General features: G+C 46.7%; 1 protein-coding gene across 2 annotated transcripts in view; it reads left to right on the top strand.

Moving 5' to 3' along the window:
- Window positions 1-24,059, top strand: part of LHFPL2 (LHFPL tetraspan subfamily member 2) — a 173,510-nt gene that overhangs the window by 895 nt on the left and 148,556 nt on the right. For both annotated transcript variants that reach the window (XM_024755666.1, XM_024755665.1), the window contains exon 2: window positions 11,528-11,606. The gene's annotated coding sequence lies outside the window, so the exon portion shown is untranslated. The remainder of the gene's footprint in view (window positions 1-11,527; window positions 11,607-24,059) is intronic.

The following is a 24,059-nucleotide window of genomic DNA, read 5'->3' as shown; positions in this document are numbered from 1 at the left end:
CCCATCCCACCCCCACCCTCACTCCCACCTGGGCCATTTCCTGTATTTAGCGCGTTTTCTACTGTGTGTGCGTTCCTGTAGGTTGCCATCAGCGACCCACAAGTAAACGGAGAGCTTCTGTCTGAAATCGCAAAGCGGCCTCTGTAGACGTGTGTGTGCTGGAGCCCGAGCGGGGAGAGGTGTGGGCGGGAGGGAGAGGGGGAGCTGTTAGAGCCTGGTGCGGAGAGTTAAACCTGAGTAACCGAGTTCCGAGGGACGTTTCTCCTCCGCACGTTGCTTTTGCTTCGCCCATTCGCCTGAGAGACCTCCACCCGCGCCAGGTTTAAGTGATGATGGATGCGAATTTCTCTGGCGTTGCTCTTTCCCGGATCTTCCTCTTTTCTACTGGTCCTCTTTAAAAAACGACTTCTCCTTTTCAAATGTAAGAGATAGGGAACACGTGCTGGTGGGGAGATTAAATGTTTTTACAGATAGGGAAAAGAAAACCCAAGATTCTCACTTCTTTTTGCTGTCATACTGTGATAGACTTGTTATTAATCTTTGTCAGAGATCTGATTCTGATGAAATAATACTGGAGGAGTTTGAGGTAATACCAGATAAAAACCAACGTCATGATAATATTTTCCCTAAGTGGTCACACAGGGAGCAGATAGTGTGGATTGTTGTGGTGTGTTTGCAAAGGGTGCAGCAAACATTTTATGCCAGGAAAAAAGACATCGTGTGGTGCAGGAGTTGATAGCGTTAGGGAGGGGAAATCATTTGTCTTCAGAGCAGTCCAATTAAGAAGAATAATTACACTGCAAATGAGCATTCTTCAATATAATATAATTTGAGTCGCGAGACATGAACCAGTAATTTGTCTATAGGAAGGAAAATGAATCTTTATGGATTAGAGCAAAACGGTGCCTTGTGGAAAAAGTAATATATGCTCTTTATGCATGTGGATGGGCTCAGATGTGTGGACTGACGAATTAAAGAGATTTTACTGCATGTAGTGTTTGGGCAGGGCGGGGAGGAAAAGTCCATAGTAGGAGAAGATAGAAAATATATAGAAAAGTATCCATTTTTAATGGACAGCACATACAACTTCTCAACTTCTTTATTGCAAAGAATTGACAAAATAGGAGACCAAAATGTAGGAGACCCAAAATTGGGACTGTTGAGTTTCCAGAGGTGTCACTTACTACCTAAACCTGGGACAAGTTACTTAATTTCTCTCAGCCTTGGTTTCTGTGTCTGTAAAATGATGGTAATAAAGTTCAAGTCAAAGAATCACCTGGAAGGTTAACTATGATTATGTACTTTTGCATAGAACTTAGGGTGGTCCCTCACGCTGGGTAAGTGCTCAGAAAATGTTGATGATGGTTGTCAAGTATTTCAAATGCTCGGGAGAGAGCAGGGCCATTCAGAGAGCCGGGCTGCAAGGGGAGCTGACTTTGAGCGACTGCTGATTTTAGGTCGGCCGATGGTCGACCCTTAGTTGAGGCTGTCCCTGTGCCCCCAGCAGCCCACACTCAGAAATATTTGATCTTTCTAGAACTTGTAGGCTGCATCTTTTTGGCCCCTCTAGTCAGCCTTTTCTGGGACTCCAGCTGTGGGGAATGTGTAGTGCAGGCTCCGTGTGGGTCTGAGGACCTAAGCACAGGTGTGGCCTGTAATTCCAAGCCTCACTGCCCCCTTGCAAAGGCACCTTCTCAGGTTCCAGGTCCCACCAAAGTCAATATCGACATTTTATTTAAGAAAAAAGAGAAAACTTGAGTGGTGGACATGGTGTCTCTCTTGGGAATTCTAAAGCAGTGTTTTCTTAGTGTTTACTGCTCTTAGAAAAATACAAATAGTAAGCAAATACCTGATCTCTAGAATTTATTCCAAAAAGCACCTTTATAGTATGTCTTGGGGTTAATGGAACATTGCCCAGTTTTTCCTAAGGTTGTACCTAGCTGCAGAATGAACAAAAGGCATTCTTAGCAAAACAGTAGTTTTTGGAGCTGGGGAACTATGCTGTATATTTCTTTTCTAATCTGGGAGGAGTGCCTGTTTGCTCATCCATCCATTCTTTTATCCAGTCATTCAGCAAATACCCATGGAGCCTCTTCCATGGGCCAGGCTCTGTTCTGGCCTCTGGGAGCATAGCAAGAACCAAGAGTAGGCCTCTCCACTCACAGAGCATGCATTCTAGTTGGAGAAGCAAACTCTTTGTGCGAAGGAGCTCCATAAACCCAAGAAGCTCTCTTTTTTGTTTAGAAGTGCCTGCGCTGGGAAAGCAGTGCGCTGGGCGTGCTTCTCTTCCACAAGCCAGCCAGCTTGGAGGGAAGTGATCTGGCTGGGGGCGGGGGATGGCCGGGGCCTGCTGGTCCTATGGGTCCTCCACAGGGAGAAGGAAGAAGGGGGAACCTGTTTCCTTCTGTGCTTTATAATAAAGCATGTGTCCTGTTTGAGTAGAATCACCAGTCAAAGTGCCACGAGAACAAATGGGTTTTTCTCCGAAGTGAGACTTCACAGCCTTAGAAAGGCAAAGAAGGAATCAGAGGTCAGATCTGATCATCAGCTTATAAAACCCAGATTGTGCCCAGGAAAGAGTCTGGTCTAGTACTTAAAATACTGGACCCTTTGCTGTAGGAGGTGGGCTCGAGAGTAAAGGGCAGAGTGGAGACTTAGTCCCTCAAGGTTTTTTTTTCCCCATTACTTTTAAGGTTACAGTAATACCTGGTACAGTAAGAATGCATTATGTTTGGAGTCTAGAAGGCTCGAAATGGTATAAGGTCAACAGGGCACTGAGAGTAGCTGTTTGGACTAGAGGCAGCGTGGCGTAGGGAAGTCCCTGAGGGTGCTGGGTCTTGGGTGCTGAGCTGGGGAGTCTGAACTTCATCTCGAAACCTGTGTGGAAGACGGGGAACTTGCAGCAGGTGATTGACCTGATCATATTGTGCTTTAGAAGGAACTCTAGGTGGGCTCAGTGACAAGGAGGCCAGGGCCGGGGATAGCAGGTGAGCCGGGAGGTTAGTACAGGAATCCCGGTGGGACTTGGTGAGGGAGAGCAGGAGAGACCTGGAGAGGCTGACCGCACTTCCTCGGTCATGTCCCATGGGTGGGCTCTTAGTAAGAGGGAGTCCAGGGTGACTGGAGTGGGTCATGGCGCCTTTCACTGAGTTAAGCAGCTATGGGAACCTCAGTTTGGGGAGATGGTGAGGAGTAACGAGTTGAGTTGAATCCACAGCTGAGTTGTGAGGCGCCCAGGGAGAGATGCCCAGCAGAGCATTGGATCCACAGGCAGGAAGAGAGGTCTGGAGCTGGAGATGAAAGATGGAGTTATTTTTACAGTAGCAGCAAGTGGTTGGCTGGTCTCTTGAGGTTTACTGAATAGTGCTCAGGGTGAGAGTAATCTGTGTCCTTGTAACTGAATTTTTCTCTTTCATCCTTTCAACGGGACTAACGGGGTAATCAAGCCCCTGACCCTGGACTTCAATGATCAGACTCCTACTGGTGTTATTTTGCCGACTTGTGAGACCTGTTTATTGTTTTGAACTGAGATAATTTAGAGGAATGTACATAGAATGGCTCTGAACTTTTTTTTTTTTTTGTGGTACGTGGGCCTCTCACTGTTGTGGCCTCTCCCTTTGCGGAGCACAGGCTCCGGACATGCAGGCTCAGCGGCCATGGCTCACGGGCCCAGCCGCTCCGTGGCACGTGGGGTCTTCCTGGACCGGGGCACTAACCCGTGTCCCCTGCATCGGCAGGCGGACTCTCAACCACTGCGCCACCAGGGAAGCCCTGAACATTTTTAATAGCTAGGATGTACAACTGATAACATTGATCCTCCTCCACCCCCAACACATCTACGTATTCTGGACAGACTGTGTTCTTACCCGAATTCCTAAATAGAAACCCTAATCCCCATTGTGATGGTATTTGGAGGGGGCACCTTTGGGAGGTAATTAGGTTTAGATGAGGTCATGAGGGTGGAGCCCCCATGATGGGATTAGTGTCCTTCTAAGAAGAGGGAGAGAGTCTGGAGCATGCTCCCTCCACCATGGTGAGACTGTGGCCATCTGCAAGCCAGGAGGAGGGCTTTTCCTAGGAACCCAGTCTGTAGGCACCTTGAGAACTTGTACTTGGAGAACTAGTGTTTTCGTTTCCACCAGGGACAAAGCTTATCTGCCTTCTTTTTTGAAGTTACCATATGGCCCTCAAGGGGCTGTTAATTTGAATTTCATTCATTTGTGGAATAAAAAAACGTGTGCAAAGTAGGCCCCAGTGAATGCCTGTTAAAGGGCAGACATGCTACTTGATTTGTGTACAGCCTTACTCCTCTTACTGTTGTGGATTTAGGGTACGGCCAGTGGGAATTATTAATCATCATTAGTCTGTGTAACCAGCAATAATGCCTCGCCTTGCTCTTGCGTGCCTAACTGATCTGCCATTGAAAGGAAAACTGGTAGCCTAGACAGACTGCAAGGATGTAGGCTAAAATTCTGACTGGTTATTTTGGACTCGTGGGGTTACAGGTGACTATTTTCTTTACTTTTCTGCTTTTCAGATTTTTAAAACGTAGATGTTACTTGAAAAACCGGAACAAAACAGTTGTTGGTGTTTTCTTCCATTCTTTTTTTGTGCAAAACTGTATCAGCAGTTTTGGCCACAGCACCATACACCTCCTTACATCTGTGCTACATCCATGGCAAAGCAGGTCTCTGTCTTTAAAAAGACTTGAAATTCCTATTTGTTGTAAATGTAGTTGTGGAGGAATGTAACCAGGCCTGGGTCCTGTGACCCAGAGCCAGAATGGGGCAGCTTCCTCCCAACAATAGGGAAGGACCCACTCCTTCCTGTCGGTACACTTTATATGTTTTCATAAACACTGTTAAGTGTGATCTGAGAGGTGTTTCACTTCTATATCTAAATGTGTAAACCTCTGTCAGATTGATATGTACCTAATTAAATATCTATAAAAATATACTATACTCACATGGAAGTTTTTTTTTCTTTTCTTGTTTTCAGTTGTTTCAGTGTTCAGTAGAATTCAAACCAGCAGTGAGATCTTAAATATCCCTTTAGCATCAACCTCCCCACATTCCCGGAAAATCAGAGGGACTCTCTTTCCTCTACTGATTCTATTGTTCAGCAATTTCTCTCTTTCCACACTGAGCTGTGTTGTCAAGGGCACCTGGAGTTCAAGCTTCCTTTCTCCTGGGGCAGGCTGCAGTTGGGCTGAATTTCACATGTTGTTTTCCAGTTTTGAGGCAGTTAGCCAGTTGTTTAAAGATGCCTGTAACTGCATAGACAGTAGCCACATTTAATCTTCAGATAAGTGGTGCATGACACACTTATTACTCAGGACAAATTAACCTCTTAAAAATTTATAACTTTTCTCTCACCCATAGGGATCAAGTTTTCTGAAATTAAAAATAATAGACTGGCCAGTCTCGCAACTACAGACTTCACCAGTAATTGGTATTTTGGTGTTTGTAAATGGCTACCCTCTGTATGTGAAATATACACGTAAGGAACACAGGGCTCACAACTTGAAAAACAATCTAATAATCACATTTTTTTTTTTAATGGCTAACTGTCCATTCCTAGAAGATGATTCTGCCCAGGGAAGTGTGTCTAAACAGATATTTACTCTGTCATTTGCTCATTCGTATTGTAGCCGTTTCAGGGCTTTTCTGTGCTGGAAGCTCATAATTTACCAACCTGATTACGAATCTGCACAGATCCGTGCTGTAATATGCGGCCTAGGGTGCCAGCTTACACAGGTGACTATAGGTCTTTTGGGTTTGAATCCTTTTGGTAAATGGGTTGCTTAGGTTGGTTGTCTTGTCTTTTTTTGTTTTTTTTAAATGTGTTTTTTCCAATTTGTGCTCGGGTCTGTTGTTCTTTTCTTGATTAGTAAAGAAAAGGCAGCCTTAAAGGGAGCTAAGCTGATGTGGGGAATGTTTAAACTATAATCCAAAGCCAAAAAGAACGGTAGCTGGGTGCAGAGGCCATACTGAATAATAAGAACACAAGTGGTGGTAGTGATGAAGAGATGGGACGGGTTGTGTATACACCTGTGTGGACAGGTGGCTGGGGGACTGTTGAGGATAGTCTGGTCAGCTGTGCTACACAGGGACCACTGTTCCCCTTGGTCTGGAAATTAGACTCACGGACCCTAAGTATGTTAGCTTTCTTAGCAACTACATTAGTCAACAAAACTTACATGTTTTAAAAAAGTTTTAAACATTTTAAAACAAGAACTGTCGTCAGGTTAGATTTCCTCTGGCTTACATATGTGTATTTGATTTTTAAAATCTTGGCCGTAGAACTTCCCACTTCTTCCTGTCAAATTTCAGCTTTCTCATCCAGGTGTGTGTTGTTCAGCCCATCGGACTGATTTTGAATTCTCACCAGTCATCTGTCATGTCAGCCACCCCTCTGGGCTGAGTACTGTTCTTCAATCCATTCTGCTCACCAGTCATCCAAGTTCTTTGAGTCCTTTTCTGCCGATACTCTGTTCAGCCTCTCCAGTCATTCTCCTATTAGTAACCAGGGGCGTGTCAGCCTTTGCAGGCAGCTAGAGGGCAGAGGGTTGGAGTCTGTGCCACGATACCCGATACCCGAGGAAGCTAATCATACTCGTGACCTCGACCTCATTAACATGGTGCTGGCGGAGAGCGAGCCAGCATTCCGTAGTATTGTTTGACTTTGGATCTTCTCTACTGATTTGTGCTCGTGGGGTCCATATTCCTGCCCCCTCACTGATTTGTGCTCGTGGGGTCCATATTCCTGCCTGATAGGTAGAGGAGCCGGAGGAGAATGTGAGAGACATCAGTACTTACCGCCTCCTTTTAACTCCCTAAGGTGGGGCTTTGGATTGTCAGCTGTCACTGGGCCCCGCTGATGGTGATTTGGCTCCAAGACAAAGCAAGTCTGAGAAGACTTGTGTAAGGATTGTGAGGGAAGAAGGCCTCTTAGTGTGTGGGGTCGCAGTGGGTGAGCTGGTGAGCTGGTGGCTGTACAGGTGGGGTGAGAGTCTCCCCGTGGTGGCGCTCTCCGTGCCTTAAAGCAGGGCTTCTCATGCTGGAAGGTGCACAGGAATGATCTGGAATCCTGTGAAATGGCAGATTCTGATGAAGCAGGCCTGGGCTTCTGCATCGCTGATAGGCTCCCTGTGAGGCTGGTGCCGCTGGTCCTGTGGAGCAAGGCCTCACATAGACTGGGACACGACTGAGGCTACGGGTTAGTCAGGCGGAGACTCAGACGTGTAAAGGCTGACACCAGGAGGGCACCTGCAGGGTCTGGTTTAGAGTTTGCTGCCTGCTCCTTGGGACTGTCTTTATTGGGATAACTCTGAGGGCTCTCAACCCTGTCACTGCCATTCCGGCCTGTAACAGCCCCAAGGAGCAGCTGTGCTCGGGGATTCCCTTCCATCCTTAGGGCAGGGAGGGAGGTCATGGGAGGTCTTCCAGGTGGAATATGGTTAAGCTGAAGGGAGAGGTTTTGTTTTTGCTACATTTTAATCAAATTGACTTCCTCATTACCTGATGATTATATTCCATAATTTTAACTACTTAAAGAAGGCTCTGACTTCCTCCAGTTAAGCCTGCCTTTTCACACAGACCCTATCACTTTGAAGTTATGTGACTGCAACGTTTTAAAAAGTTACATATTGTTTCCTTTGGAACGTTGTTTCTGAAACTTGCCTGACCCTGTGCTGGGTGCTGGTTAGACCTATGTGTTCTCAGACCCTGCCCTGGAGTTTTGACCTCATAGGTTTGGTGTGGGTCCTGGGAATCTGAATTTTTTAAACAAAGTGTCTGGATGGTTTTTATAATTGGGCATGTTCTAGAAACACCATTTTCGAGAAACAGCAATTTAGAAACCTGTCCATCTGAGCCTGTGTTATCAGCCATGTCTGAGGGGCACCTTTACCTGTTCTTTTCTTGGCCTCTTAGATACTTGGTTGTGAAGGGCTGGCTTTTGTCCCATTGGACCCACTTCAATTTTTATCTTGACTCATGTTTTCATTCTTACAGAAAGGCTCTTTTTTTATCTTGGATGGGACCAAATCAGAGTCCCTTGTCAACAGTGTAAGAGCCAGTTCTGAAGCCGTTATATTTAGGAAGGTTTTACAGACACTGATTATTAAGCACTTTGGGGCATTCTTGGAGATACTGGGCTGTACGCTTTGGGCCTCTGCAGAGAAAGGGATGTCTTGAGGCCGACTTCTCCCACTCTCTCCCCTGCTTGGGTTCAGACACTGGAGACACAGCGCTTCCTAAGTTAGCGCTGACCAGAAATGGATGGAGGATGGGATCCTCATCCTCCAGAGGCAGTTTGGTTCTGACACAGGTGAATTGACAGATGGAGGAGATGGACTTTGCACGTCATTGTTTCAACATTTACCTCCATTTTTACAACTGCAGGATCCATCTCACCTCCATCCTAGGAGGTGGAGGTGTTTTTTATAAGCTGCCACTTACGAAACAAATGAAGCGGGAAGTGGTCAGTGTGATGGGATTGGAGGTGTGTGGAAGGGGCTCTGTAGCGAAAAGCTGGAATTCACTTATTGTTGTGCCTAAAATTTTACCATTAGAGGAATTTGGGCGAAATGGTTCTCTTTAAACCTCTTATTCAACATGTAAGCATCCATAGAACAGGCACTACATTAGTTACTTAGGACTTAACAGGAAGAATTTCATAAAATGCCAGCAAAGATCAGGGTATGAAGAGAGTGGACTGTGATGGGTGAAGTGTGGGCACTGTGAGGTCAGGGCTGGGGCAGGGCCACCGAGGATAGCTCAGATGTCCGGAGGAGCCCAGGATACCTGGTGGCGGGGGGCACTAGGCAGAACTAATTCTCATTCACTTAGTGTGTGTGTGTGTGTTTGCACGCGCACGCTGTGTAATAGGGGCTTTAATATCTTTGATGATGCATCTGGCTTCTATCTATCATACTTCTTTCTATCTAGTGTGGCCATTTCACATATACCTGACCAGTTGTAATGAAAAGCCAGGTGATCTAGATATGAAAGTTAAGGTTAAACACCGTAATTGTGCTTGGGATTATGTTGCTCTTTTTTTTTTTAGTCTATTTAATTTTGAGAGAGAAGCTCAGGAAATGATCCAGTTTCTTTACCTGCTTATCAGGAGAACTTGGACAGCAGCAGAAACCTTTCCTTCTCCACTAAGGGCCTTTTCCCAGTCAGTTTTTTTTTTTTTTTTTTTTTTTGGTACGTGCGCCTCTCACTGTGGTGGCCTCTCCTGTTGCGGAGCACAGGCTCCGGATGTGCAGGCTCAGCGGCCATGGCTCACGGGCCCAGCTGCTCCACGGCATGTGGGATCCTCCCGGACCGGGGCACGAACCTGTGTCCCCTGCATCGACAGGCGGACTCCCAACCACTGCGCCACCAAGGAAGCCCTCCCAGTCAGTTTTGAGGAGGGCTTGACTCTTCTGAGACCTCATGCCACCTAGAAAGTGCTTTAGGGCATGGTTTCTCTCTCATAGCTGAAAAAAATATTTACATGTTAAAGAATTTCTCAGCTCTTAGCTGGCTGAAAGAAACTCTGAACTTGGCCATTCTGGTGTCCAGCTGAAGCTTGTCTGAGTGCTCTAGGGTGTTTTCAGAATAGCGTGGAGATGGTGGGGAGAGTCTTTTTGCCACTGCTTGACGAACAGAGAAGTTACACACAAGTACATCCCAGGAACCACAACTCTGGGAACTTTTACAAACTGACCCACTCCAGAAAGAAACTTGACCCTTCAATGAAACCATGGGCGCTTTCTGGATGGCTTCATTGTTTTTTTTCTGGAGTGGTCAGATTCTGTATCTGGGGGGGAGGAGAAACATTGTCCCTGTTCCTGAAGCTGGAGTTTCCTTTGTCTATTCTGAAATAAAGGAGGGCCACAGAAAGGGATGGGGCATTTCTTAGGGAAATGAAATTCTCCCGAAGTACTACATCCCCACTCCAGAGGTGGGCCCGTGTACTCTTCCGCATGGTCCACAGGGCTAGCATCATTTCTAAGTATCGATAAAAACAGCATTGTGTGGACTTCCCTGGTGGTCCAGTGGTTAAGATTCCACACTTCCACTGCAGCGGGCACGGGTTCGATCCCTGGTTGGGGAGCTAAGATCCCGCATGCCTCGCGGTGTGGCCAAAAAACCAAAGGAAAAAAAACCCACCCCCAAAAAAGCTTTGTGTATTTCCTTTTAAGCATAAATGGACATCACAGTCCCTGTAGAGTGTGAGGCCTTGAGCACGGAGGTGCTGTTGGGGTATCAGACGGGGCTATCTCTGTACCCTGTACTCTACTCACTGCCACCCCTGTGCTGGCACTGCCCCCACTTAGTGCTTGCTGCCTTTAGGAAGCATCAGAATCACCTGGAGTCTGGTTAAAACACACACTGGCTGGACCCCGCTCCTGGAGATTCTGAGTCACTAGGTCTGGGGTGGGCCGAGAATTTGCATCTCCAACACGTTCCCAGGTGGTACTGATGCCTCTGGTCTGGAGAGCACAAGTTGAGAAGCACCGTGACACCAGGCACTCCTCCACCTTCTGGAGGAGGGTGTGTTGGCACAGGCAGACTCTGCTCCTGATGGCGTGTCTGCCTGGGTGGAATCACTTAATGCCGGAGGAACCTGTAGTTGAGAAGCTGTGGTTCACTGGAGGGAGCCCTAGCCCTGTCTTCTTACCCTGGGGCCTTCTCTCCTGGTCGTTCCCACAGAAGACCAGGGATGTGGCATTTGGGGTAGCTGAGGGGGGCATTCCTTGCCCCCTTGCAATCCCTTCTCTCTGATGTTGCAGAAAACTTTCTGGACCACGCCACTCTCCTACAGGAGACCCTTCATGGGCTTGCCGTAGGCCTTAAGAGAAAGTCCAAACTCTCCTAAAATGACTGCCAGTCTCCCTCTCGGCCTCTGAAATACTCCTTTTTCTTGTCAGCTTACTGTGTTCTTGCTTCCTGGGCACCCGTTGTGCTGTTTCCTCTGCCTGGTATGCTCGTAGTCTGGCCACCTCTTGCTTATGAGACCTCAGCTTAGCCATCACCTGCTCTGGGGAGCTCCCTTTGACCTCCCTGGGGTCAGCTGGTGCCTCTGCAAAGGCTCCACGTCACCTTGTATTTTCCTCACTTCAACTTCTCTCAGTTGCGTCAAGGTCATGATTACCACCCATTTACTTCTCTGTCTTTGTGGACTGTCGGCTCCCTGAGGGCGGGGAACCCATGACGTGGTCATTCACATGACTCCAGGCTTGGCATGGTGCCCGGCATATCGAAGGCCTTCTTGATCATTCTGTGAGGTAGCTATGGCGGGGAGGAAACTAAGACACAGGTAGATTAAGTGCCTGGCTTACCATTACCCTCCGAGTTAAGCACCAGGATTCTCACCCACTTCTCTGATCCAACCCCTTGGCCAAGTGACGCTGGCCAGGTTTTCTGCTTTGAGACCAAGGAGCCTTAGGCAGGGTCTGCAGGTCTCTACTGGGGCTGTTAAAAGACTGGCTATTCCAAGTTAACAGAAATGGCCCTCTCCTGTTGTTTTTCAGGTAAACTGGGAAGCAAACTCTTGAGTTCACAGCTGGCCTGTGGTTTTTGCATCTCATCAAGGAGCTCCTCCTCGTACAGGTAAGGGGTTGCTTCCTGGATCTGCTCATGTTCAGGCTGGTTGTGGGAAAACTCCAGCCATGCAATGCACTCTGATAACCACCCCAAGTTCTCATGCATTAAAAAGAAAATCCTTAAATATAGGGTGGCAGCTCCTCTAAGAAAGGTGTAAAGGGACTTCCCTGGTGGTCCAGTGGGTAAGTCTCTGCGCTCCCAATGCAGGGGGCCCGGGTTCTATCCCTGGTCAGGGTAATTAGATCCCACATGCGTGCCGCAACTGAGAAGTCAGCATGCTGCAACTAAAGAAGTCCGTATGCTGCAACGAAAAGATCCTGTATGCCGCAACTAAAAAAAAATAAAGATCCCACGTGCCGCAACTAAGACCTGGCACAGCCAAAAAAAAAAAAAATTAAAAATTAAAAAAAAGAAAGGTGTAAAGTGGTTACCTGCCCCATCGAGTTATCGGGTGAAGGTGTTTATTGACCGGCCTGGCTTTCTCCTGGATGTTGCTGCCCGTCTCAGTGCCCAACGCTCTTTCCTTTTTGCTGGGCACCTTCACCTCTCCATTTGAGTTGGTGCTTTAGAATCCCTTTTCCTCATTTAAGACTCAGCCAACATTTCACTTGTTATTTACAAACTGTCTGAAAGAGAGGGTGTTGGGAGCATAGCCTTTTCCCAGCTTTCCAGCGGAACGAATTGCTGCCCCTCTGCTGACACAGCACACTGCACGCGCCCGTGGTGAGCTTTACTTACTTGTTTGTACACGTCTTTTCCCCCAGTGTGTGAGTTCTTTTTGCTACCATCTCCAATCTCACATGGTTTCTGGCATGGAACAGACTTTCAGTAAATGAGTGAATGTTCATCTGAGGAGAAAAAAAAAAAAAAAAAAAAGCCCTAGTAAACTAAACTGAGGTACAGCTACAAAAAAATGATAACGTGTTCCTAAGCCAGTGAACTGATGTGTAGAGTGCCCTTTTGGATTAATGACATGGCTGTTTGCTCACATTACCACGGGTAATTGGGAACGTGCCATAGTATGTTAAGTCGGCAGGAGTTTAGATTCTTACCACTGTTGAAAAGGATGAGAAATCAGGAGTTTTTGTGTCATTGTCAGTAAGGTGCTAACTGACAGCCTGGGACCCTGAGCCACCAGCCCCCTTGGCTGTTCCGGGAGAGACATCTGTCTGCCAGCCCCTGGGAGTCTTGGGCAGCCCCAGGATTGAACAGTGTAAAACCAAATGTATGGCAGTAAGGGAGCAAACAATTGACTTGACCAATTTATAACCCAGAGGAAATAAAAATATTCCTAGAACACAGTTTAGGTTTAAATAATTTTAATAAAAGCTTTTAAATCATGCATTTCCATTTCCCCTGTAGTCTTAATATGCTGGGATCTTTGAGAGACACATTGATTGGCTTGATGCCATTTTGCTTCATCCTGTGGGTTGGGAGTAGCAACCCCCAGGGCAATGGTTCACCTGAATCTGGAGCCAGGATGGGGCCTGGGTCCTTTTAGGAACTGGCAGGTGGCTGAGTTCCCAGAAGACAGGGTGGAGGTGGGGCGGGAGGGACTTCAATCTGATTAAAGACCACATTCACACAGGAGAATGCAGTCTTGAGTGTTTGTTCCTGCCTTTTCTAAAAAAAATTTATTTATTTTCGGCTGCGTTGGGTCTTCGTTTCGGTGCACAGCCTTCTCACTGCTGTGGCTTCCCTTGTCGTGGAGCACGGGCTCTAGGCGCGCAGGCTCAGTAGTTGTGGCACACGAGCTTAGTTGCTCCGCGGCACGTGGGATCTTCCCGGACCAGGGATCAAACCCGTATCCCCTGCATTGGCAGGCGGATTCTTCACCACTGAGCCACCAGGGAAGCCCCCGTTCCTGCCTTCTTATCCTGCCTCTACATGAACGGTACTCATTGTTCAGCCTTTCCATTTGCTTTGTTTGGGTGTGTGCAGCACGAAAGCAAAGAGAAAGAAGTTGTTTTCTGGTTTCTGGGTGTGCTTTCCAACAACTTAGTAGAAGTACCAGCCAACTAGTCTCACATAAAAGAAGCGGTCACGTCTCCATGGTTTCTTCTGCTTGGTGCTGAGCCCCAGCCAGAGAGCTGCCTGAAGGAGAAGTTAGTGAAAGGCAAAGCAGTAGAGGAAATTTGACTTTCCCCTGACCCTGTTCATCTTAAAGTTTCCTAGGGCTTGGGTAGAGGGAGGGTTTCAGCTTTGACCAGGGATTTCTAGTCTCCATGGACTCCATTTTGTCTATCATACTTGAAAAATAAACGAAGAAAATTACAGTTTAAAAGCCCAGATGTTAATATATGAGTGAGTTTTAGCTTTTTAGTAGGTTCTGGAATTTGAGATATTACCAACTGTCTTCTGTTGTACCATGCCTGCAGAAGCTGAGTGCAAGGTGGTGAGTATGTCTGGTCTTCATGCCGCCAAACACATGGGGAGTACTTCCCAACTGATAATAACTGGCCACTCACTGAGCTCCTAGGAGATCTCTGATTCTCTGAGCTTCTAGAAGATCTCTGATTCTCAGAGTGTCTCCTGTTTTATGATAACAATTCTAATCTGGTTAGAAAAAAAAAAAATGAGGCAGGTTAAGTCATCAAATTACTGAGCTGGGCCCCCTCCACTCAGGGCATCTCACACATCAGTGTGCGTTTGGGCACACTTCACAGAGCTCTCTCATTGAATCTTGACAACCCCACGTCATCCTAATTAGAAAGTCCAAGAAGTGATGTAGTTCCTGAATTTCCTTAGAGCTTCTGAACTTTGTTTTGGATTTCTAATGTGGTATTCTTCTTTCATTCGACTGAATGTTTACTGTTTCTAAAGAACAGTTGTACTAAGAACTGCTAGTGCCCCAGCAGCAGTGAAATTGTGTATCAGGGTGCGCGAGCATGTGTGTGTCTGTGTGTGTGCGTTTGATATAGCCATTTTGGAGCCTTGGCCTTCATCCAAAGACACTGTCCAGCATGGGCCCCCTTGTATCCAGGGCAGACATTTGGGAGCAATCAGAGCAAAGGCAGCTAGCAGACACAGCAACTGGTCTGCTGGTCCCGGACTCCAGTGTCGTTAGCACGCTGGTCTCTGACCAGCCAGTTCCTTTATTGCTGAAATGAGTGGGAACTCAGATTGCAGCTGCTGACAGATACACACACAAAGTGGCACGTCCCCCTTTAGGTGTATGGCTTTTCCGGGTGAAGCCTTTATCTTCAGCTTCAGGTGAGCCTTTATCTCATCTTTCTCTTAAGGAAGAAGCAAAATGTCCAAAATCGGTTTCCAAGTTTCATTGTAAAGCTGCACCCAGGTATTGACATCTCTGGGGAAGAGTTTGCTTTTTTCTACTTCCAGAACACAGTTGACACATAATTTGGGAACCACTTTCTACTTTGATCATGTCACTTGTCAGCTGTGATTTGATGGCTGGTTTGTCTTATCTACTATGGGAGTTTTGATATTGATGTGAAAGAAAAACTTAGAAGTACTTGTTTCCAGGGAACGTTGGTTTTAAATGGAATATCTTAGGCTTTTGCTTTACAAAAGGACTGTAAGTGTTGGGTTTTTTTTTTTTTTTTTTTTTTTTTTTTTTGTATTTATTTTTGGCTGCATTGGGTCTTTGTTGCTGTGCGCGGGCTTTCTCTAGGTGCGGAGAGCGGGGGCTACTCTTCGTTGCAGTGGGCGGGCTTCTCATTGCGGTGGCTTCTCTTGTTGCGGAGCACAGGCTCTAGGCACGCGAGCTTCAGTAGTTGTGACACGTGGGCTTCAGTAGTTGTAGCTTGCGGGCTCTAGAGCTGAGGCTCAGTAGTTGTGGCGCACGGGCTTAGTTGCTCCGCAGCATGTGGGATCTTCCCAGACCAGGACTCGAACCCATGTCCCCTGCCTTGGCAGGCGGGTTCTTAACCACTGCACCACCAGGGAAGCCCCCTGTAGGTGTTGTTTTGATCACTCTCATGTCCTCTTTCAGTTACAAAATGACTATTTTCTGTTTCTTAAGAGTCTTTTTACAATTATTATGGATCTGAGTTGGAAGGAGGCCTTCAGATAACTAGATAATAAAAGTAACTTTTTCAAATAGGCAAAAGAGTGAAAAAATTTTCTCTTCCATCCCTTAATGAGAAAGAGTAAATTCCCTGCATTTTAAATGCTTCCTTTTCTCTATAGAGCATTTCTTAGAAGGAGCGGTTTCTGAGGCTTTCGGAATTCTCTTCTCTCAGGTTCCTTCTTCAAAGCTAGAGGCAGCCTTCGCTGGCTCCCTTTAGACTGATGCCACGGATGCTTATCTCTCCTCTCCTTTATTTCCTGGTGGGCAAGCCCTGCTGCTCACCTCGCCTGTGTTTTATGTGCCTGCCTGGGGTTGCTGCAGAGAAGTGCTTCTACCCTTTATGGCTACAATCTGAAAAAGAAAACAAACAGCTGAAGCTCCATCAAGTCCCAGCAGGCTGGGGAAGATAGTTCTCATCCTCCTTGTTCCTGGGTTCAAAGTGCACCTTGCATTTTACGGGGGTGATCAGCCCTCCCAGGTGCTGGTTTGAGTGGGCCTGCGTTTGAGCCTGGTGGACAATTAACCACGCCGACCTCCTCCTCTTGCCTCTGCCTTTCTGGCTGAGTTGACATTACTGCTCTGAGTGGGAAGCAGCTGCTGCTCCTTTGAGCGGAGCACCAGGCAGGGGTGGGGGGACATTTGATCCTGTTCAAAGGGGATGTCTCTGAAGCATGAAGATTGAACTGATTGTGACCCCACCCGAGGGGGGAAGCAGAAGCGCCCTCTGGAGAGCCGGCCAGGAGGAAGCCATCAATTACTAATCCTGTTGGCCTGTGGGGTCTTCAGGGTCTCATATCCATTTAAAAGAGAGAGAATTAGCATTGAAGGTAATAAAATAGGCCTTAAATTAGAGGAGCAGGGGGTCATTCTTATCAAATTTTGTGGTTGTTATGGAGGAATAAAAGGCAGAGGAGATAATTTCATTAGCTCCTTTAAGATCTGTATCACAGGGCGATGGCATTTGGGGATGGAGCAGAGCCTCACAGGGGCTGGCCAGTTGCCTCCTGGTAAACCTAGAGCCCGATTTCAATAGCACTGGGGAGGGCTTGGGAGGCCCAGTGATCATTTAGGGCACTGTGGTCAGGAAAAGAGTTTCTCCTGCTGCAAATGAGTTAGCGACTTCAAACCAGCTGATACAGGTCTTGATGGACCACTTGGCCTGTTACTCAGGAACATGGCATTCACACGGAAAATACATCCGCCGGACAAGAGAGCTCGTTCAGAGCTGGGGCGGTGTCTTTACCTCTGAGGAAGGCTTGCCAGTCACCTGTTGTCGAGGTCACTGCTTCAGGGCATGATGGCTCCGGAATTCCCACGAGCTGAGCTGGAGCTGAGCAGTGTTCAGTGCCAGGGAGAGAGCAGAACGGGGAGGCTGTGCCTTCCTGTTTGATGAGCCCTGTTCTGTGCACGGTGTACTTGCACTTCTGCTGCTTCATAAAGACCCTGCTGGGTAGGCAGGTATTTCTGTCCGTGTTTACAGAGAAGGGAGCGAGGCAGAGAGAGGTTATGTGACTTGCCCTCTCTGGGTAGGGAAGTGGGGGATCTGGGATTCTATCCCTGGACTTCTGACTTTCAAATTCAGCCCTTTGTGATGGTAATGAGAAGAAACCGAGGAAAGAGGAATAGGGGATGAATGGTAGAGAGTCCTCCAAGAGAGGGGAGAGAAAAGTTTGATGATCAATAGATAGTTCTCTATACCAGCCACCAGCTGGCACCATTCCCTAAGGCAGCCTGGTTTCTTTCTGAGGGTGAGCAGAGCGATCCAGGTGGGCAGCGCAAGGGAGGTGGGAGTTGGGGGAGGTTGGAGAGAGGGCAGGATGGGAAGGGCTCTTTGTATGTATGAAACAGTCCTAGGTAAAGTGTTGAGTAACGTCTGGAGAGCCTGTGTCTATGATCACAAAGGCCAAGGCATCAGCTGTCTGCCTCACTGCTTCTGGGTGGTTTATTTCCAGGGCCCAGCCTTTTCCGTGTCCATCTTCATTTACACTCTTACTATGTCATATCTGCTTGCTTTCCAGTCTCCAGCTTCTCCCTCTCTGCTGTAGACATTTCCGCTTAATATTTGTGAACTTAGCTCTGAATAACAAGAAGACTTCTATTAAGATGTGCTAATAAAAACCTCAACCACTAGTAAGTACATTTAATCATAGCTTCAGTTTGTATAGTTCTTATAAAATTCTATCCCCGCATTGGTTCAGGAGCCGATATTTCCCCGTATAAGTTGATAATGGAGACCATAGATGCCTCCCTTTGGGGTGGGTGTGGTGCTCTTGGGAACTCCAGCCAGTGTTTTCCTGAAATGTTGTCTGAGGGGAATTTCGGGGGTTGGAGGAAGATTTTCACTTGTTTCGCTGGTGCTTCTCCGTATCCTGTACAAACATCTTTGCCCTTACAGTCCTCAGAGGCCCCCTTACTTTGGCCATGTACAGTTCTTTTCCTTCATTACTGTGGCTAATCAGAAGTTGGCTGGACTTCAGTGACTCGTAAAAGCCTTTCTTTCTGACTGTGTCCAGGCAGTTGAAGTGCAGTGTCAGAAATGATGTGAACTGATGAGGAAGAAATAAACCCAGGCAACATGTGAGGAGACCTTGGCAGCCCTGCTCCTGTTTTTCTGTAGTTTTGATCTCAAGGAAGCAGACTGCCTCTATGTAGAAGGAACAAGGCCGTGAGGGTCCCTGGGCCGGGAGCCTGAGCTGTGCCTGCCCGTGGGCCTTCTGTGTTAGGGCTACACGTAGTCTCCTAAACTCTGGGATGAAAATGAGTCGTTTATGTTCGGCAGAGTGCAGAGAAGTCACACGTCTGCAACCTGAGCTATATGAATATGGAGTAAAAATAGCATCTGTTCAGGGAAGCAGAACATTCCAGAATGCTTCAGTCCCCTCTTGGCACCAAAGCCAAGAGTGGAGAATAGGAGAGCTGGGAGGGACTTGAAAGAGCTTCTTGTCCAAGCCTTTTCATTTCAGTCCAAGACACTGAATGACTTGGCCCAGGCTCTGCCCAAGCTCTGTCTTGTTTGGACAGCTTCATACATTTGGTCCCTGGCATGTTTTATAATAGGTGCTTCATGTGCACTTGTTAGGCGGGTGAATGATATACATGAAGCTATGACTTCGGACTCCCAATCTAGTGCTCTTTGACATACTTTTATAGGCTGAGAAGTCTGTAAGAAGTGGTGTCAAGTAGCTTGTACATAGTTGAGGCTTTCTTGAGATTACAGGTAGGTTAGAAAATTGAGACGTAGTAAGATTACGTCTTACAGTTGGTGGTGCAGTTGATGGCAAGACAGGCTTTCTCAGGCTTGGGGGTGGCTGGGAGGCAGGATGCCACGTGGTAGCCTGGGTGAGGGGTGCCCTGTGGAGTTGGGCGGAGCCTGTGCCTTGCGGAGGTGGTGGTCCCAATCAGTCCGGAGGAATCAGGACAACTGTGGAGGTTGGGCTTGAAGTTGCCCCTCTACCCAAGAACAGTACCCGACAGCCAGAGCCCACCTTCCTTTTGTGGTTCAGTGTTTCCTTTAAAGAGGGATATGCTACTTGGAGCTTATCAGACTTGCAGTCTGTTGGTGGATGTGTGTGTGCGTGTTGTACGTGGTGCTGTGGGTATGAGCGGAAGGCCCAGATACGTTTGAGCACTGTAGCCAGAGGAGGACTCAGTCCTCCACACTGATAGATGCCACTGACCGGTAAATCAGGCTCTCCACCACTCCCAGCCTCATTCTGAAAGTTGCAGCCCTTCTGTCAGTGGCCCCAGCCAAGTAAATAAACCAAGTCGTGCAGGTCATGTGCCTAGAGACCCACAGTGGTGGCAAGCACGCAGCTGCTTTCAGGCTGGTAACTCAAAGCATTACGGTTCATTTATCTCCCTTATTTAACCTCCCAGTTAACTCACAAAAAGATTTACCATTGCAAGCGAGTTTTAAACTTTAGAGTAGTTATAGGATATTAATTCAAGATGAAAAGTTGCCAAAGAGAATTCGGAAGGTCAAGCAAGATATTCTGTTTGAATTCACAATCACTGAAGAGATGTCATTGTTTACTGCTTGGTTGGTTTCATCCACCCACTCTGGCCCAGCCTCCTAGCCTGGCTGAGCATTTTGCATCTTTTGAAATTGACCTCTAGGCTTCACCACGTGGCCTTGATGTCCGGGGGTGAGTGTCCTTCCTCTGGAACCTTTGGCACCTGACCACTTTCAGGTGGACTTTCTGTGCTGCCTCCGAGGGAGAGAGCACAGTTCCTTCTGGAAACCTGTTCTAGCCCACAGTCCCTTCACAGGTTCACCAGACCTCTGCTGATTCAGCTGGCTTTGCATGACATCTCCTTGCTTCTCTTCAGGAAATAGGCAGCAGACATCCAGTCTCCTGGTGGGTCTAACCCTGATTGATGCCTGCAGGAAGGTCCCACTGGGTTATCAGCTTCTGCTCTGTGCTATAGATCACAGGGCTATTGATCTAAAGGTGGCAGGCGTTCTGCAGGCCAGAGGTGGGCCTGACCAGGTCTCCACAGCAGCAAGAAGAATGATGACTGGTGGATAAGTTATTAGATCTTGAATAAAAAGAACAAACTTAATCTTGCACAGTAATTAATCATTACTTTGTTTTTTGGTGAAAGTCAGGCCTGGGGAAGTGATTTTGTGATAGTGCTGGCATGGTCTGGTGTTTGAACTTCTCATGGGAGCTGTTCCTTGGCACTGGTTCTTTGTGATCCTGTGCTGTTCAGTGCTAGCATAGTGCTTTGGAAGTGAACAGTAGATATTATACTCGAACCCAAAACATTTTATATGAAAAACCATGCAAATTAGAAACAAATTCAATTTTTAAGAATATATATATGTTGATAAAAACAGCGTGTTTGGAGCATCTGGTTTCTTGAATTCATTTACATGTGGGGCAAACTTGATTATTCTCTTTAGATTTCTTGAAAGTACAAAGAAAATTGAGGTGGGAGTGCCTGACTTCCCAGCTATAAGCCCTGAGCTTTTATTAAGGGTGATTTAGAAAGCCAACCTTTTAGTGGAAAAGTGTTTTGATACTGCCTGTTGGTGAAGGCATACTTTTTGTTTATTTATTTACTCATTTTATTGCATGTGATAATCGTTTCAATTCAGTAGTTCTCTTTCTCTTTTTTTTTTCTTTTTAAGTAATCTATGGGGATTTGTAACCACAATGGCAAAAAAAAAAAAAAAAAAGGCTCATGGAGGTTTATATAGTACTGTTCGTGTTTACAAAATTAAATGCTGAAATGTGATGGAATTCTCTATTCATAGGGTTCCAACTTGCTATAAAAGTTTAATAAGTTAGAAGACTGATTCACATTCATGATTTTCTTATTGTGAAGTGAAATCATAGTATATGTACATTCATCAGTCACTCCCCAAATAAGGTCTAAATCATGTAGGTACAGTTTTATAGGGAGTAGGAGAGTAAGGATCAAAGTTTGTAGTTATTTTGCAAGCATCTTGCTCCTGTTTTTTTTTTTTTTTTAATTAATTAATTTTGTTTATTTTTGGCTGTGTTGGGTCTTCGTTGCCACGCACCGGCGTTCCCTAGTTGCAGCGAGCGGGGGCTACTCTTTGTTGCAGTGCGCGGGCTTCTCATCTGCAGTGGCTTCTCTTGTTGCGGAGCACGGGCTCTAGGCGTGTAGTGGTTGTGGTGTGTGCGCTCAGTAGTTGTAGCTCGTGGGCTCTGGAGCACAGACTCAGTAGTTGTGGCACATGGGCTTAGTTGCTCCGCGGCATGTGGGATCCTCCCAGACCACGGCTCGAACCCGTGTCCCCTGCATTAGCAGGCAGATTCTTAACCACTGCACCACCAGGGAAGCCCTTGCTCCTGTTTTTGTAACACAAATCAGAGAAGTCTTTCATGCGCCCATCTGTTTTTCTTCCATTTATACCTTTTGTATTTTCTGTAGGTGATTTCCTCCCTTGCTGTGCTCTTTCCCTAGAGCCTGTATTAAATCCCAGATCATCACCCTCTGTTTTTTAAGGACTCAACTGTAGGGTCTTCATGAGAGGACCAAGTTCTTCCTCCAGTCAGGCCAGGTCCCAAGGATGTCTTGGTTTGTGTCTCTGGGTCCTTTCTGGGTGCCAGTTGTACCTAACAAGCAGCCCAGCTCACCTTGAATCTGAAGAGTAGGCATTTTCTATAGCCTAAACTTGTTAATGATTAAACACACAGGATTAGATGTTGTTTGGTGAGTATGCAGCCTGTTTAAGTATATATTTTACCAGTTAACAAACACTAGAGAGCTATATATCAGGCTCTTTGGAGGAGAGAGTGTTTGGGAGACAGCCCTTCTCAGCCCCATGTTGTCACAGGGGGGAGTGGACTCTGTGTTTGGGCAGGATCTGGGATGGGGCAGAACCAGCCTTGAGTCAGGCAGGCCTAGGTTCCAGTCCCCACTCCCCACTCCTAGGATCCATGGCCCCAGGCAAGTTACCAATCTCTCTAGGCCTTGGTTTCCTTATCTGTGAAGTGGAGAGAATTGTTATAACAATAGAGGCAACCTCTGTAAGGCATATCTGGAGCACAGTAAGTGGGGTGGGATAGGGAGGGTGGGAGGGAGGGAAATGCAAGAGGGAAGAGATATGGGAACATATGTATAACTGATTCACTTTGTTATAAAGCAGAAACTTAACACACCATTGTAAAGCAATTATACTCCAATAAAGATGTAAAAAAAAAAAAAAAAATAGGAGCAAGTCAGCTTTAAGTAATCCAAGAACTCTGAAAGTTTCTCCCGAATTGTTGGCCCCTCAAGCCAAGGTGCTCAAAGCGGTTTTTGAGGCTGACGTTTTCAGGCATGTGGTGTGTTTAATGCTGGTGCCGCCCTTTCCATATTGAAGCTCCCCGTGAGTTTCCTGGCACTCCTTGCCTTGCTTGCCCTTTCTTCAGCCGGCAGCTTCTGTAATCTGGCCTTTCCCAGGGCTTCCTTTGCCTTAAGGATCAAAGGAGTGTATATTTTGACATGAGGTAAAATTAATAGTCGTCGTTTAAAAGTTAGTCCTGCGGTCAGATTTGTTAGCGGGTATGTGTTTCTCAGGAGTGAGGGCCACGCTCCATGGTGATGTGTGGGATAGCTAAGGTTCTCCCTCCTGGGGCAAAAATCTTTGTTGGAAAGCGGGGTTCAAAACCCAAAAATTGTATAAAAAGTGTTTATGTTTGTCCTGGGAGAATGGCAACACATCACGTGCCGTTAACGGGCCTGGCCCACACTGCAGTTTGTGCCAACTCAGCCATGTAATTTATTTCACTGAGGGAATTGTGGGTTTTTTTGTGCCATGGATGGGTGTCATTGAAATCTTACTTTAAGAGGAATATAGCAATTAATGTTAGAAATAGGAAATAGCTTTACAAATTTGTGGTGGAAGAGACCCAATAAAAATGACTGTCAGAAGTTCCCCAAAGGTGAACCTCAGAATTTATGAAAAGTGTTTTCTGCCTGGTAAGTTGACAGCTTTTGATTCGTAAGTATAAACCAAAGGATGAGTGCCATGAACCGAGCAGAGCATGTGTGAATGTTACTGTAGGGAAGAAAGTCAGTCCCTGGGCTGTTCAGGCAGTCATCTGTATTGTCTTACGGACAGGTGGCGGAGGACCGGCTGTGTTTGGTCGGATTAGGCCATGTCTGTGTCATTGTTGCCATTGTTCTCCTGCTGGGAGATGACAGATGGGAGAGGCTGTCCTGAAAGAGCGGCTGTTAATCTGTAACTCAGGGTTTGCTCGCACCCATGCATAAACATTTCAGCTCATTATTTTAAGAAACAAAAGACCACAGCATACTGGAGCCCCTCAGTTCTGATTTGTTTAAAGTTTGTTTTTGGTTTGCCTGTCTGTAGTATTACTGATATGACTGGGTCATCTAAATTAAAAGGGACTCTTAAAAATTAAGTTTAAGAATGATTTCATGATAAGAATTATGATTTTCAGACTCTGAGGAAAACTCTTTTTTAATTTTTTATTTATTATTATTATTTTTTGCATTACGCGGGCCTCTCACCGTTGTGGCCTCTCCCGCTGCGGAGCACAGGCTCAGCGGCTACGGTTCACGGGCCCAGCTGCTCCGCGGCATGTGGGATCCTCCCGGACCGGGGCACGAACCCGTGTCCCCTGCATCGGCAGGCAGACTCCCAACCAGTGCGCCACCAGGGAAGCCCCAGAACTCTTTTTTAAAACTGACATATTCCAGTGGAGCCATGGCATCTGTGCGTTTGACTCATAGAAGTTCAACTGTACATACATGGTGCAAAAACAGAGGAGAGAGAAAGAACAATGAAAACGGTGGGGAACTGCTAACGGTCTGCTCAATTAGAGTGTGTGCTTTAGAGTAGGATTTCTCAACCTTGCCGCCATGGGCATTTTTGTGCTGAATCATTCTTCGCTGTGGAGGCCGTCCTGTTTATTGTAGGATGTTAAGCAGCATCTCTGGTCTGC

Source organism: Neophocaena asiaeorientalis, unplaced genomic scaffold (genome assembly GCF_003031525.2).
Source record: "Neophocaena asiaeorientalis asiaeorientalis breed wild unplaced genomic scaffold, Neophocaena_asiaeorientalis_V1.1 scaffold37, whole genome shotgun sequence".
In the NCBI taxonomy this organism is placed as follows: domain Eukaryota; kingdom Metazoa; phylum Chordata; class Mammalia; order Artiodactyla; family Phocoenidae; genus Neophocaena; species Neophocaena asiaeorientalis.
Note: the sequence above shows the minus strand (reverse complement) of the source record. Positions and strands in the feature narration are given on the sequence as shown.